The sequence below is a fragment of the Scyliorhinus torazame genome, chromosome 21 (genome assembly GCF_047496885.1).
Source record: "Scyliorhinus torazame isolate Kashiwa2021f chromosome 21, sScyTor2.1, whole genome shotgun sequence".
Classification (NCBI taxonomy): domain Eukaryota; kingdom Metazoa; phylum Chordata; class Chondrichthyes; order Carcharhiniformes; family Scyliorhinidae; genus Scyliorhinus; species Scyliorhinus torazame.
In genome coordinates this window covers 37,770,452-37,782,929 of record NC_092727.1, presented here as the reverse complement: position 1 = coordinate 37,782,929, position 12,478 = coordinate 37,770,452, and positions in this window count along the sequence as shown.

Genomic DNA, 12,478 nt, shown 5'->3' with positions numbered 1-12,478 from the left:
TTCTCTCCCTCAGCCTATCTCTGCTCATACTTAAGTTGTACAGATTCAAGGTCAGATTTAGTTTTGGGCAGTGATCCTCAGGGAGAAGAAAAAATATTGACCACGGAAATGAGACCAACCAAATTGACCAGAAGGATCCAAAATTTAAAGTGTTAAATCATGAGGACAAAGTTGCATAGATTTTGCTGATCGATACTCCATGAGTTCAGAAGGTTGAGAAGTGACCCAACTGAGATGTCCAAAAGGATAAAGGGTTAAGATAGGGTATTAGAGGGAGAAAATATTTCCTCTGGATGAACAAGAAGGCACAATCTTCAAGCGAGCCCGGCCATTTAGAAGTGAAAGCAAGAAGCACTTTTTAAGAAAGTGTATTGCAAATTTAAATGTGAGCTGTAAAAAGCCTGTGAATGTTGATCAACTCAAATTTTCAAGACTGGGATCGACAGATTTTTGTTAAGTAATGGGTATTATGGGGCAGGGATCAGGGATCAATACTTTAAATGGTATTGAAGTACAGATCAGCCATATATTAATTGAATGGCATTCCTTCTCCACCTGTATATCTCCTTTCCTTACCCCTTTCCACCTTAAATTTGTACTCAATTTGTCCTTTAAGTTGATCCTCTCCTAGAATTCTTCTCGTCCCTTTTCTCCCTCCTCCAATTCCCATTTCCCTTCTATTTCTGCTAGCTTATATTCACATTCCCCACTTCTTCCCCTCCCTGCACCATCTCTGCTTCACCCTATGTTCTGTTAGGCTGGGTTTTAACCCCCAAGGTGGAGTTGGGAAATTTCCCTACTCACCGCACCCTCATTGGGAGAAAGGGATCTGTCAGACCGGATTTTCGCTTGAGGTGGTGGCGTGAGGGTGTGAATGAGGGATGGAATCGCGCTCAATGCCCACAGACACAGATCGGAGGCGACTTAAAGCCCTTGCTACACCAAAAGTGGAGTCAGTACATGACCCTGCTGGATTTGGGTTCCTTCTCATGAATCATCCCCCCACCCAACCCTCTTTAGATGCTGGAGAAAATAGGATCAATCAGAAATGAGAACGGGACTTCCAGATCCAAGTCCCCTCTGACATTTTATAAGGTCCATGGAGTCTCTGTGAAAATCCAGCATCTCTCACCTCCAGTTCCTTCTGCTGCACTCTCCCTTCTCCTTTCCTTTTCCTCTTAATTCCTTTCCCCTCCATTTGTTCACCCACTTCTGTTCCTCCACTTTTTCCAACTTCATTTGGACTGTCGACAGAACTCGGTCCCGACTACAGGTGCAAAACATGCTGGGAGATTGACTGACATAGATGTAACTAGTAATGTATCAGCCACCTAAGAGGTTCAATTTGCTCTGCAGGAACCGTGTTTCTGATAACTTCTTAAACATATATTAAGTTAATTGTGAGCAGCACCTGCTGCTCCTGTCTGCTAAATGTTACTTCATATGTGAGATGATTTTGATGTTCACAGCTTATGATCCCAGCTGATGTTAATACTGGAAAAGTCAGACCCCAGAGTAAAACTGGATTACATGGGTGGGATTCTCTCCTACCCGGCGGGGCGGGTGGTCCCGGTGTCGAGGAATGGCGTGAACCACTCTGGCGTCAGGCCGCCCGGAAGGTGCGGAATCCTCTGCACCTTCAGGGGCTAGGCTGACACCGGCGGGGTTGGCGGTGCGCCAACTGGCGCGGAAGGGGCTTGGCGTTGTGACAATCGGCGCCGAAGGGCCTCTGCCGGCCGGCGCGAGTTGGCGCATGCACGGGTGCGCCAGCGTGTCATCCCAGCACATGCGCAGGGGGGTTCGTCTCCGCACCGGCCATGGCGGAGGTCCACAGCAGCCGGTGCGGAGGAAAAGAGTGCCCCCACGGCACAGGCCCACCCGCGGATCGGTGGGCCCTGATCGCAGGCCAGGCCACTGTGGGGGCACCCCCCGGGGCCAGATCCCCCCGCACCCACCCCGAGGACCTCGGAGGCCGCCCGCAGAACCATGTCCTGCCGGTAAGTACCAGGTCTAATTTACGCTGGCGGGACAGGCCTAAAATGGGCGGCCCCTCGGCCCATCGCAGGATGGAGAATCGGCGGGGGGGGGGGGGTGCGCTGCCAACTGCCGCCGATCGGTGCTGCGCAATTCCCGCCCCCGCCAAAACCCCGCGCTGGAGAATTCGGCAGCCGGCGGGGGCAGGATTCACGCCGTCCCCCGGCGATTCTCCGGCCCGGCAGGGGGTGGGGGCGGAGAATCCCGCCCCCTAACTTTTCTCTTTTTGTGAAGGCAGTTACTGAACATATTCGCAGGAATTTACTGATTAACTTTTAACATAAAGAATAAAATGTTCATAAAAGAAGAAAAATAAAATATGTTCTGCTGGACAAAAATGTTGGAAAGATTTCAATATACACACAAGGAAATGATTCACCCCAGCTATACTTTTACAGATTCATAACAATTTGGAATGATAACACAATTTGCAATACCTCATGTACTCGCTAACATTCAGGGTCATATTAACTAGCAGGCGAACTGTAGTGGGATACACCAATCCCAAAATAAGTGACAGACACCACCAAAGCAGAGTCCATGGATTTCTCATAAACTCCCCAGAAGCTCAGCAGTGTGTGAGCCAAACAAGTTCACTGAAACTTTGTCATTCTCATGAGGGCCTCCATGATGGAAACTCACCTGGGAATTCTCTCCTGCACATCGCTCTCACTCAGATGTCTTCAGCCAGGATTGACCCCTCAGGGTTTCAATCTAATTTTCTGAGATTTATTTATCCTAGGTCTCTGCATAAACTCAAACCTCCCCTTCCAAGCACAATTTCAGATCCACGGCTGTGCCAAGCAGAACACCACTGCTCAAAATGGTATTTGCCCTCATGGCCTACACCACAGAGTCAGCAACCTTTGGCTGCCCTCTCAGATCTTCAGGGCTCCTCTTGAGGCCACTTTGCTTCAGGTCTTCTTGGTAGAGCTCTCCCTCTTTAATTTGGAATCAATTGCTCTGCCCCGTTCTCTGAACTTTGTTTGACAGAGCCTATTTCTGATCCTTATCCCTGCCTTTTACCTAGGACTATCTTCTGGGATCTGTATGTGTCCCAGTCCCTTACTTGGGACCTTCTTCTTGGTTTGGGACCTTGTCCCTGTGCCCCTCCCGTGTCCTGCACTTTGGGACACCGTCTCTGCAATGGCGCTCCTTTTCCAGTCACCTGACCTGTAGTTTCTATTTTTTCTTCTTTTTCTTCAGCACAGATGCGCAAGGCGAGTTCATAGCTTGAAGACGTGAAAGGCACCAACTGCACAGGTGTGCCAGTTTCCCAGTCGACACATGTACAGTAGTCCCACTGGGGTTCCTGAACTCCAAACTCCCGATTGAGGGAATTTTTCCCTCCTTTGCGTTTCATCACAACAGTTGATGCTCTGGGAAGTAAAATTGTGAGCCATGGGTATTGGATTAAATGGTGTTCATTTAAAACAACTTAGTGATATATAGTCCTTGCAATAACAAAAGCAGAGAAATCATCATTTTGCACATCAAACAAAATTGGCGTCAATCTCAACATTTCTATTAACAAAAATAAATGTATTGATATAAGCGTCATTGTTATCTAGACATCTCAAAGAGAGAAATTGTTGGGCAAATAATGATTATTATTCTCTGTATCTGTCACTCGGATCACCTGAGAGATTTGAGTTCAGGCCTGGATTTTGCAGAGCAGCCGTCAATTCAAATATTATAGATGAATTTTCCTTTTTACAACTTCCCAACACTTTTGCCGTAACACCTTACATGGTTTATCCCAAACTTTTCCCTACCATGAGTATTTTTCATTCTGAATTCACAAGAAACTGTTCTCCAAATGTATTTTATACAAGTTTACCTACGGCACATGCTGAATATTCCGGCAATGCGCAGTACAAGGGATTGGTTGTTACGCCAGCATAAAATAAATCGAAAGCAATCTACGAAAAGACTATTTCTGTTTCTGATGGCAGTCATTTGAAAATGATTGAAATGTGGGAAAACTGCCATTTTTCATTTATTCAGAAAAGGGTGTCACAAACGAGCTGTTGTTCAGCGAATGATACGTTTGTGATGTGGTTCTTCTCATGATTTTATACAATGGAGGCTGTGCTTCATGTTACAAAATACTAAAAAGCGAAAGGCTTTAAAATACCCACATCTGAAAATACAAGATCAATGAGATAACAGAATTGGCAGTGTTTGGTCAAAGCAATCGTTCCTCTTTTTGATGGCTTCCATGGACAGTAGAGGGCTAATTTTTTGACTTTAATCTCTCAATGGAATTCACGCATTTGAAAGTTTCACGTATTCTGCAGACGATATTTAAATTAATGATCGGAAAATCATATACCTCAAATTTCACGATGCACTTCCAGTAGACGAGACTGTCCATTAGGAATGCAGACTGTCCATTAGGAATGCAGAGTTAGAAAATGAACCCTGATGTCTCTTGGCATTTTTCTTTAATTTAATTTCGAACTATTATAAATAGATTCCAAGCAGTAATACCCATAAAGAAGGAATTTACATATATTTAGATCAAATCAGATTACATTGTTGTACATTCTGTTCGTGCAGTGCTTGCAAGGTCAGACAATTATATTGCACATTGGAACATAATAATAAATTCATACATTGCATTTGAGAGGTCAGGGCTGCAGTTTGACAGTTGGCTTTTAGAGAACAATCAGAAGAAATTATTTGGATGAAAATCAAGACCTTTTGTGAAAGCGGTCACACTGTTTTAAAATGCAGAAGGTCTCATTACATAGGTCTACAGGAAAGGGATGAAAATTGTACAATGCCAACATGACCCATTTAAGTTGGCATTTATCCCACGTGTGTTTTGTCCCATATACTCTGGGGAAAGTTCTGCTTTCTGTATGTATCTTTTTGCAATCTCAAGTGAATTATGTCATACTGCATAATCAATCAATTTGTATTTTGTTAAGTACCGAGCATAGTATTGTCCAGCAATTCCATAGAATTACATAGAAACTATAAACACAGGAACAGGTCATTTGATCCACTGGTCTATGCTGTGTTTATGCTGCAGAAGAGCCTCCTTCCTTCCTACTCATCTCACCATATCACCAGACACATCTATTCCTTTCCTCCTCAGACATTTAGTTACTTTCCCCTTAAATGAATCAATGCTATTCATCTCAACCCCTCAAGTTCCAAATTCTAAACACTCTCTGGGTAAAGAGTTGTTTTTCCTGAATTCTTTATTGGATTTCTCAATGATTGTCTTATATATTTAGCCCTTCGTTTGACACCCCCCCCCCCCCCCCCCCGGGCCCACCCCCCGGCCGCCGCCACCACCATCACCACCGCCACCACCACAAGCCAAGACATCTTTGCTGCGCAACACTTTCAAATCCCATCCAGAATTCTCCAGCCATTGCGGATTCTCTTTTCCTTTCTCTTTTCCCACTGGCAGCACACCCCAACCCGCAGGTTTCCCGGTGGGTTGGGGTGACTTCAGTGGGAAATCCCAATGACAAGCGGCGAGATAGAGAATCCCACCACCAGCGATTAGCGCACTGCTGAGAAAGACATGGCTCGGGGACTGGAGAATCCCGCCCCCGTGATAATTTTGAAAGCTTCTATCGGGTCACCCCTCATCCTTTACATTTTGAGCACCCATGTTGATCAGTGTTTCTGATGCGCACAGGAATGGCTGCAATCTTCAAGGAGGTGTGGAAGTGGCACAAATCCTCTAACATAGAGCTAATTTAATAATCGAGATGGCCTGGTACAACAGCTGTATTCCAATTTGGACACTGGCATTTCTTATATGGTACAGGAAGGAAAGAGAACAAAATTGTCTTTGAATACATTTACGAAGTTATTACAGAGAGCCACCAAAACTTTTCTTTTTCCCTGCATGGTAAGCTGCTGACCTCAATTGTACAATCATCTTGCATTGCAGAAGTCAGCCAATGGCTCGCAGGCAGAGGGAGGAAAATTCCCATATCGTCAGTTGCAATTTGTTTCTTATGGAAGGGATTTTCTGCTGTTTATAGTCATTTCTCACCCAAACTTTCAGTTTTTTGAATCAAGGGTCATACATTGCACTTGAGGTCCAAAGGGTTGGGAGGGAAGAAAATAATATACGCTTTTGTACGCAAATTTTGAATTATGTTACAGTGAATATCAATAATCTGCTAGGAGGCTGGTTGATATGAAAGCATCCTCCACTGTTGATTCGAGCTGATTACTTCACAAGAATTAAAAGATCAATAGGCTAATTGACCAAAAATCAGAATCTTTTCACCTCTCGTCCTGGTCATTTTATTTATCATTAAAAATAATTCCGAATACAAACCAGCAGGAAATGTTTTAGATAAAACTAGCCATTGATGAAGATCACGTACATAATAAATGATAACTAAGGCCAACACCAATGGAAAAAATATCTTCCATTCATCTTAATATGGCTCGATTATTGCTGTTACACTGCAGTGTGGTCTGTGAAGTTTAGTGGTAGCATTCCTTAAATCCTGAGATTTGGAATCCTGCAGTTGAAACGGTTCAGAAGACACCATCAGAACCCAGATGTTAAATCACAATACAAATTAATTTGGAAGCCTGTGTTCGTTTTTTTTTTAGATATATAATATATATAATCATTCGGAATATTAATAATGTGTTTATGACTGCTCTGTGGAGGCAGTGCTCCAGAGAGTCAGTGCCTGAGAAATTCAAACGTCATTACTGCAGAATAATTGTGTTAATATCATGCACAGAAAGTGTAATTAGAGCAATATTTTGCAGTCATAATGAAAAATTACAGGGGAATTATGTGGCTCCTACAATATATAAAGAATGCATGGATGAGCAGATTGTGATGGTCTTTGTAATTAGAACAACTAAGGGCACAGTTAGTTAGTCCGCTGCCCTTTCGGTTCTGGGACAAGCTCGTATCCAGCAAAGATTCATGGGATAAAAACTGCTCTTTGCCAGCTGCAACTGCCTTCAGTGAAATGAGGTTGGACAGTTCTAGTACAGCCTTGAGAGTGAGAATCTCCACCAGAAAACTTCTTAATTCAACATTAATTAGCAGTTTCTCTCCGATGCCAGTGGATTGATCTTTCCAATGGAGATGATACATTGGTGCAGTGGTGGGAGAATTTTGATGCTTGATTGGGAAGCGTTTTGTAATGTCTTCACACCTGCTGCTAGCACCCATGCAGATAAATGTGAAAAGGACAGAAACCAGTAAGTGATAGTTACAGTGTTTTATTTCTTAAACTTGCCATTCTCAGTTTTCTACGCTGTGAAAGGCAAAGTTGTCAACATTAGCATAGGGTGGACTTTAATACCCTCTCATTTGGCAGGGCCACCAATTAAAGCTATTTAGTGGGAAATTAATGCCCAATAAATGACCTCATCCCGCCACCACAGGTATTAACCGAGCAGCGTTCAGGTTGGGAGGAGGGGTGGAATCATCATTTGGGGAGCACAAGCAAATCTGTATGGGGTTGCTCAGGGAACATTCCTCATTCCAAGGCATCCGGTGTTTGAGCGAGGAATCTGACACTGGGAATGGAGTGGGGGCTCATAGAGCCCCCCCCCCACCCCCCCTTGCTGACAACTCCTCCTCACCATCACTTCCGTGTGTGACTAGGGATCCTGCTCCAATTCTCCACTTCTGCCACCACCTCTCCTGTCAGTCAATAGAGTGCTGTCAGTCAATAGAGTCGCCAGCCTCTGATTGGCTGTCAGGTCTCAGAGTGCAAGACTCCCACCCCCAGGGTCCTTGATCCTGAGGAAGACCCAGTGCTGTCCAGTTGAGTGGCAGAGCAGGCTTTCTCTAAAAAGGGTGACATGAGGTCCCCCCTGCACCTGGTGGGCGAGACCCCAGTCGTTTGCATTAAATACCATAATGATGTAATTTACTGGGAGGAGTTTGGACTAGGATGTAGGAGAGATGGTGGGAGAGTTATGATCAGGATGGGTTTATCCAAAACACATCAGAGTTCCAGCTCCAAGGGGTCTGTCTGCCTTTTTGAACAGATTCCTTACCCACAAGATAACCTGATTGACAGGTGCCAATATGGGTGGCACGATAGCACAATGGTTAGCACTGTTGCTTCGCAATGGGTTCAATTCCCGCTTGGGTTGCTGTCTATGCAGAGTCTGCACGTTCTCTCTGTGTCTGATTGGGTTTCCTCTGGGTGCTCCAGTTTCCTCCCACAAGTCCGAAAGACGTGCTGTTAGATGAATTAGCCATTCTGAATTCTCCCTCTGTGTACCCGAATAGGCGTCAGAGTGTGGCGACGAGGGGAATTTCACAGTAACTTCATTGTGGTGTTAATGTAAGCCTACTTGTGACAATAATAAAAATTATTATTATTTATCAAGGTATGTGGTTCAGGTGTCGGTCAAAAAGAGATTCAAGGATGTGTTGGTGATTGGAATGTGTCAAAGACAAGGATCGGTGATCACAGGGCAAGTGGTAGTAGCTGTGATGGGTTGGTTGAGCAGTTGGGGGTGGCAGGTCACAGTGTGGAGATCCTGGATATTGGGAGTTGTTAAGAAGTTTGCTTGTAGGCCTCGTCCTCAAGCAGTGCTATAAATTCCCATACTTGGATTGAACATCGAACATACAGTGCAGAAGAAGGTCATTCAGCCTATTGAGTCTGCACCGAACCACTTAAGCCCTCACTTCCACCCTATCCCTGTAACCCAATAACCTCTCCCAACCTTTTTGGTCACTAAGGGCAATTTATCATGGCCAATCCACCGAACCTGCACGTCTTTGGACTGTGGGAGGAAACCGGAGCACCCGGAGGAAACCCACGCAGACACGGGGAGAACGTGCAGACTCCGCACAGACAGTGACCCAGCAGGGAATCGAACTTGGAGCCCTGGCGCTGTGAAGCCACAGTGCTTTCCACTTGTGCTACCATGCTGCCCTCAGTACTTCTCAACTCCCTTTAATGGACATGTTTCCTAATGCCCAAGAACATAGCTAGTATGAGTTCAAAATGAAGGCATAAAGCATTATTTAAAGTTGGCTAGTCCAATATGCAACCCAAGGGCCAAATGCAACCCTCGGATGCCCACAATGCATCAACCTCTCACACTACCCAATGTACCACACTGGCAGCACTTCCAATCATTCAGGCCTCACAGATTATCCACCTCACCCTCACAGTTCTACCAATGTTGGTTGCTTCACACACACCTCTCACTGCCTCCACATACCTCCACATATTAAGCTACAGCATGCACCCATTCAGGCAGAGTGCTGCACCACCATTGGAATTCAGCTATGTGTCTTGTAGGAGAAGGCAACACACAACCAAAAGGAAACAGAGCTCTTGGGGAATAGGACATCTGCAGCTTCTGAGCCCTGCAGAGCACATGGATCTATGCACATGGGGTTGAATGTGATTATGTTCACAGCACCTAACATTACTGAGACCAGAATGGTGGCCTTATGCCCCTTCCACTACCTACAGATTGCCATCCTGAAAATACCCTTCTTAGCCCAACTCCCTATTAGTTAGCCAGTCGTCCATCCGTGCTAACATACCACCCCCAACACCATGGGCTCTTATCTTAGTAAGCAGCCTTTTATATGGTATCTTATCAAATGCTTTTTTGGAAATCCAAGTACATTATATATACTGGTTCTCCTTTATCTATCGTGCTGATTACTACCTTAAAGAATCCTGATCAATTTGTCAGGCATGTTTCCCCTTCACGGCTGTGCTTGATTATATTATGTATTTCTAAATGCTCTGCTGTTACACTCTTTATAATGGACTTTAACATCTTCCGAAACAGCTGAGAGGAGGTTTGCTGTTCTGGCTCTGCTGGACAAATGCTGAGCGACATTGACACTGACGAGGAAACAGGGCTATAAGTAGCAAGAAAGTGATTTGGAGCAGAAATAATGCAGCAAGAACTGAATCAGTGGTTCCTTTTTATTCTGCAAAGGTTCTGACATTACAGTTTAATTGCGATGGTACTCTCTGTTTTGACACAGCTGTCTGAATAAAATTACAATCCATTGATTCAAAATCTGACCACTAATCTTTGCAAAAACAATAAAGAACCATGACTTAGATCAATGAAAATCACTGCCTCAAGTTAGAAGACACAAATTAGCTTGTACATAGAATAATATATTCATCTAAGTATTGCTGAAAAGAGAAACCTGGGGCGTCATTCTCTGACCCCCCGCCGGGTCGGAGAATGGCCGTTGGCCGCTGTGAATCCCGCCCCCGCCGAAGTCTCCGGTACTGGAGATTGGGCGGGGGCGGGAATCGGGCCGTGCCGGTTGGCGGGACCCCCCCGCTCAATTCTCCGGCCCGGATGGGCCGAAGTCCCGCCCAGAAATTGCCTGTCCCGCCGGCGTAAATCAAAGCTGGTATTTACCGGCGGGACCAGGCGGCGTGGGCGGGCTCCGGGGCGCGGGGCGATCTGACTCCGGGGGGTGCCCCCATGGTGGCCTGGCCCGCGATCGGGGCCCACCGATCCGCGGGCGGGCCTGTGCTGTGGGGGCACTCTTTCCCTTCCGCCTCCGCCACGGCCTCCACCATGGCGGAGGCGGAAGAGACTCTCCCCACTGCGCATGCGCGGGAAACTGTCGGCGGTCGCTGACGCTCCCGCGCATGCGCCGCATTTCCGCGCCAGCTGGCGGGGCAACAAACGCCATTTCCGCCAGCTGGCGGGGTGGAAATCCCTCCGGTGCCGGCCTAGCCCCTCAATGTTGGGGCTCGGCCCCCAAAGATGCGGAGCATTCCGCACCTTTGGGCCGGCGTGATGCCCGTCTGATTAGCGCCGTTTTTGGCGCCAGTCGGCGGACATCGCGCCGTTGGGGGAGAATTTCGCCCATGCTGTTGAAGCTTTTCATTTTGTGCTCCTCAGGACAGATTCACAAGTGTACTGATTGTAATGGGAACAGCAATTTATACTGCATAAACAGAGAGTGGTGCTGATTGGGTGGCAAGTGGGCTATCAATAGCAGACACGTTACCATGGAGAGTACACCAGAGAACAGTTAACTGACAATTTATTAATTGTGCTTTCATGATTTTAAATTTTTTTTATAAAATATATATTTTATTTCGGCCAAACTAAACAGTACAAAAATGTTCCCCTTTTTACAACAATAAAACAATATAAATATTAGTGACTGTTTTTTAACAAATAAATAAATAATATATAAACTAAATGGCAACTGCCATAACAAAATATTAACTCTCCCAAATAATAAAGTCAAACAAGCCAATATACATATCCAAGTAAAAATATCCATACAAAAACACCCCTGAGGACCCACCCGAGCCCCCCCCCCTCCCCCCCTGGGTTGCTGCTGCTACTTTCCCAGTTCCTTTATCATTCTGCGAGATAGTCAATGTACGGTTGCCACCGCCTGCTGAACCCTTTAGCCAAACCTCTTAGTGCGAACTTTATCCGTTCCAGTTTTATAAACCCTGCCATGTCGTTTATCCAGGCCTCCACGCCCAGGGGTTTAGCTTCTTTCCACATTAATAATATCCTTCGCCGGGCTACTAGGGACGCAAAGGCCAAAACATCAGCCTCTCTCGCCTCCTGCACTCCTGGCTCTTCTGCAACCCCGAATATAGCCAACCCCCAGCTTGGCTCGACCCGGACCCCCACCACCTTCGAAAGCACATTTGCCACCCCCACCCAGAACCCATGCAGTGCCGAGCATGACCAAAACATGTGGGTGTGGTTCGCTGGGCTTCTCGCGCATCTCCCGCACCTATCCTCTACCCTGAAAAATTTACTGAGCCTTGCTCAGGTCATGTGCGCCCTGTGCAAGACCTTGAATTGTATCAGGCTAAGCCTGGCACACGAGGACGAAGAGTTTACCCTGCGTAGGGCATCTGCCCACAGCCCCTCTTCGATCTCTTCCCCCAGCTCTTCTTCCCATTTTCCCTTCAGCTCATCCACCATGATCTCCCCCTCGTCTCTCATCTCCCTGTATATATCTGACACCCTACCATCCCCCACCCATGTCCCCAAAATCACTCTATCCTGAATCTCCTGCGTCGGGAGCTGCGGAAATTCCCTCACCTGTTGCCTCGCAAAAGCCCTCAATTGCATATACCGAAATGCATTCCCCTGGGGCAACCCGTATTTTTCCGTCAGCGCTCCCGGACTCGCAAACGTCCCATCTAAGAACAGATCCCTCAGTTGCACTCTGCCATGTTCTAAATCCCCCATCTATTCTCCCCGGGACAAACCTATGATTATTCCTTATCGGGGACCGCACCGAGGCACCCGTCATTCCCTTATGCCGTCTCCACTGCCCCCAAATTTTCAGCGTTGCCACTATCACTGGACTTGTGCTGTATTTCTTCGGGGAGAACGGCAACGGCGCCGTCGCCAATGCTTGTAGGCTGGTTCCTGTACAGGACGCCATTTCCAGTCTCTCCCACGCCGCTCCCTCCCCTTCTCCCATCCACTTACA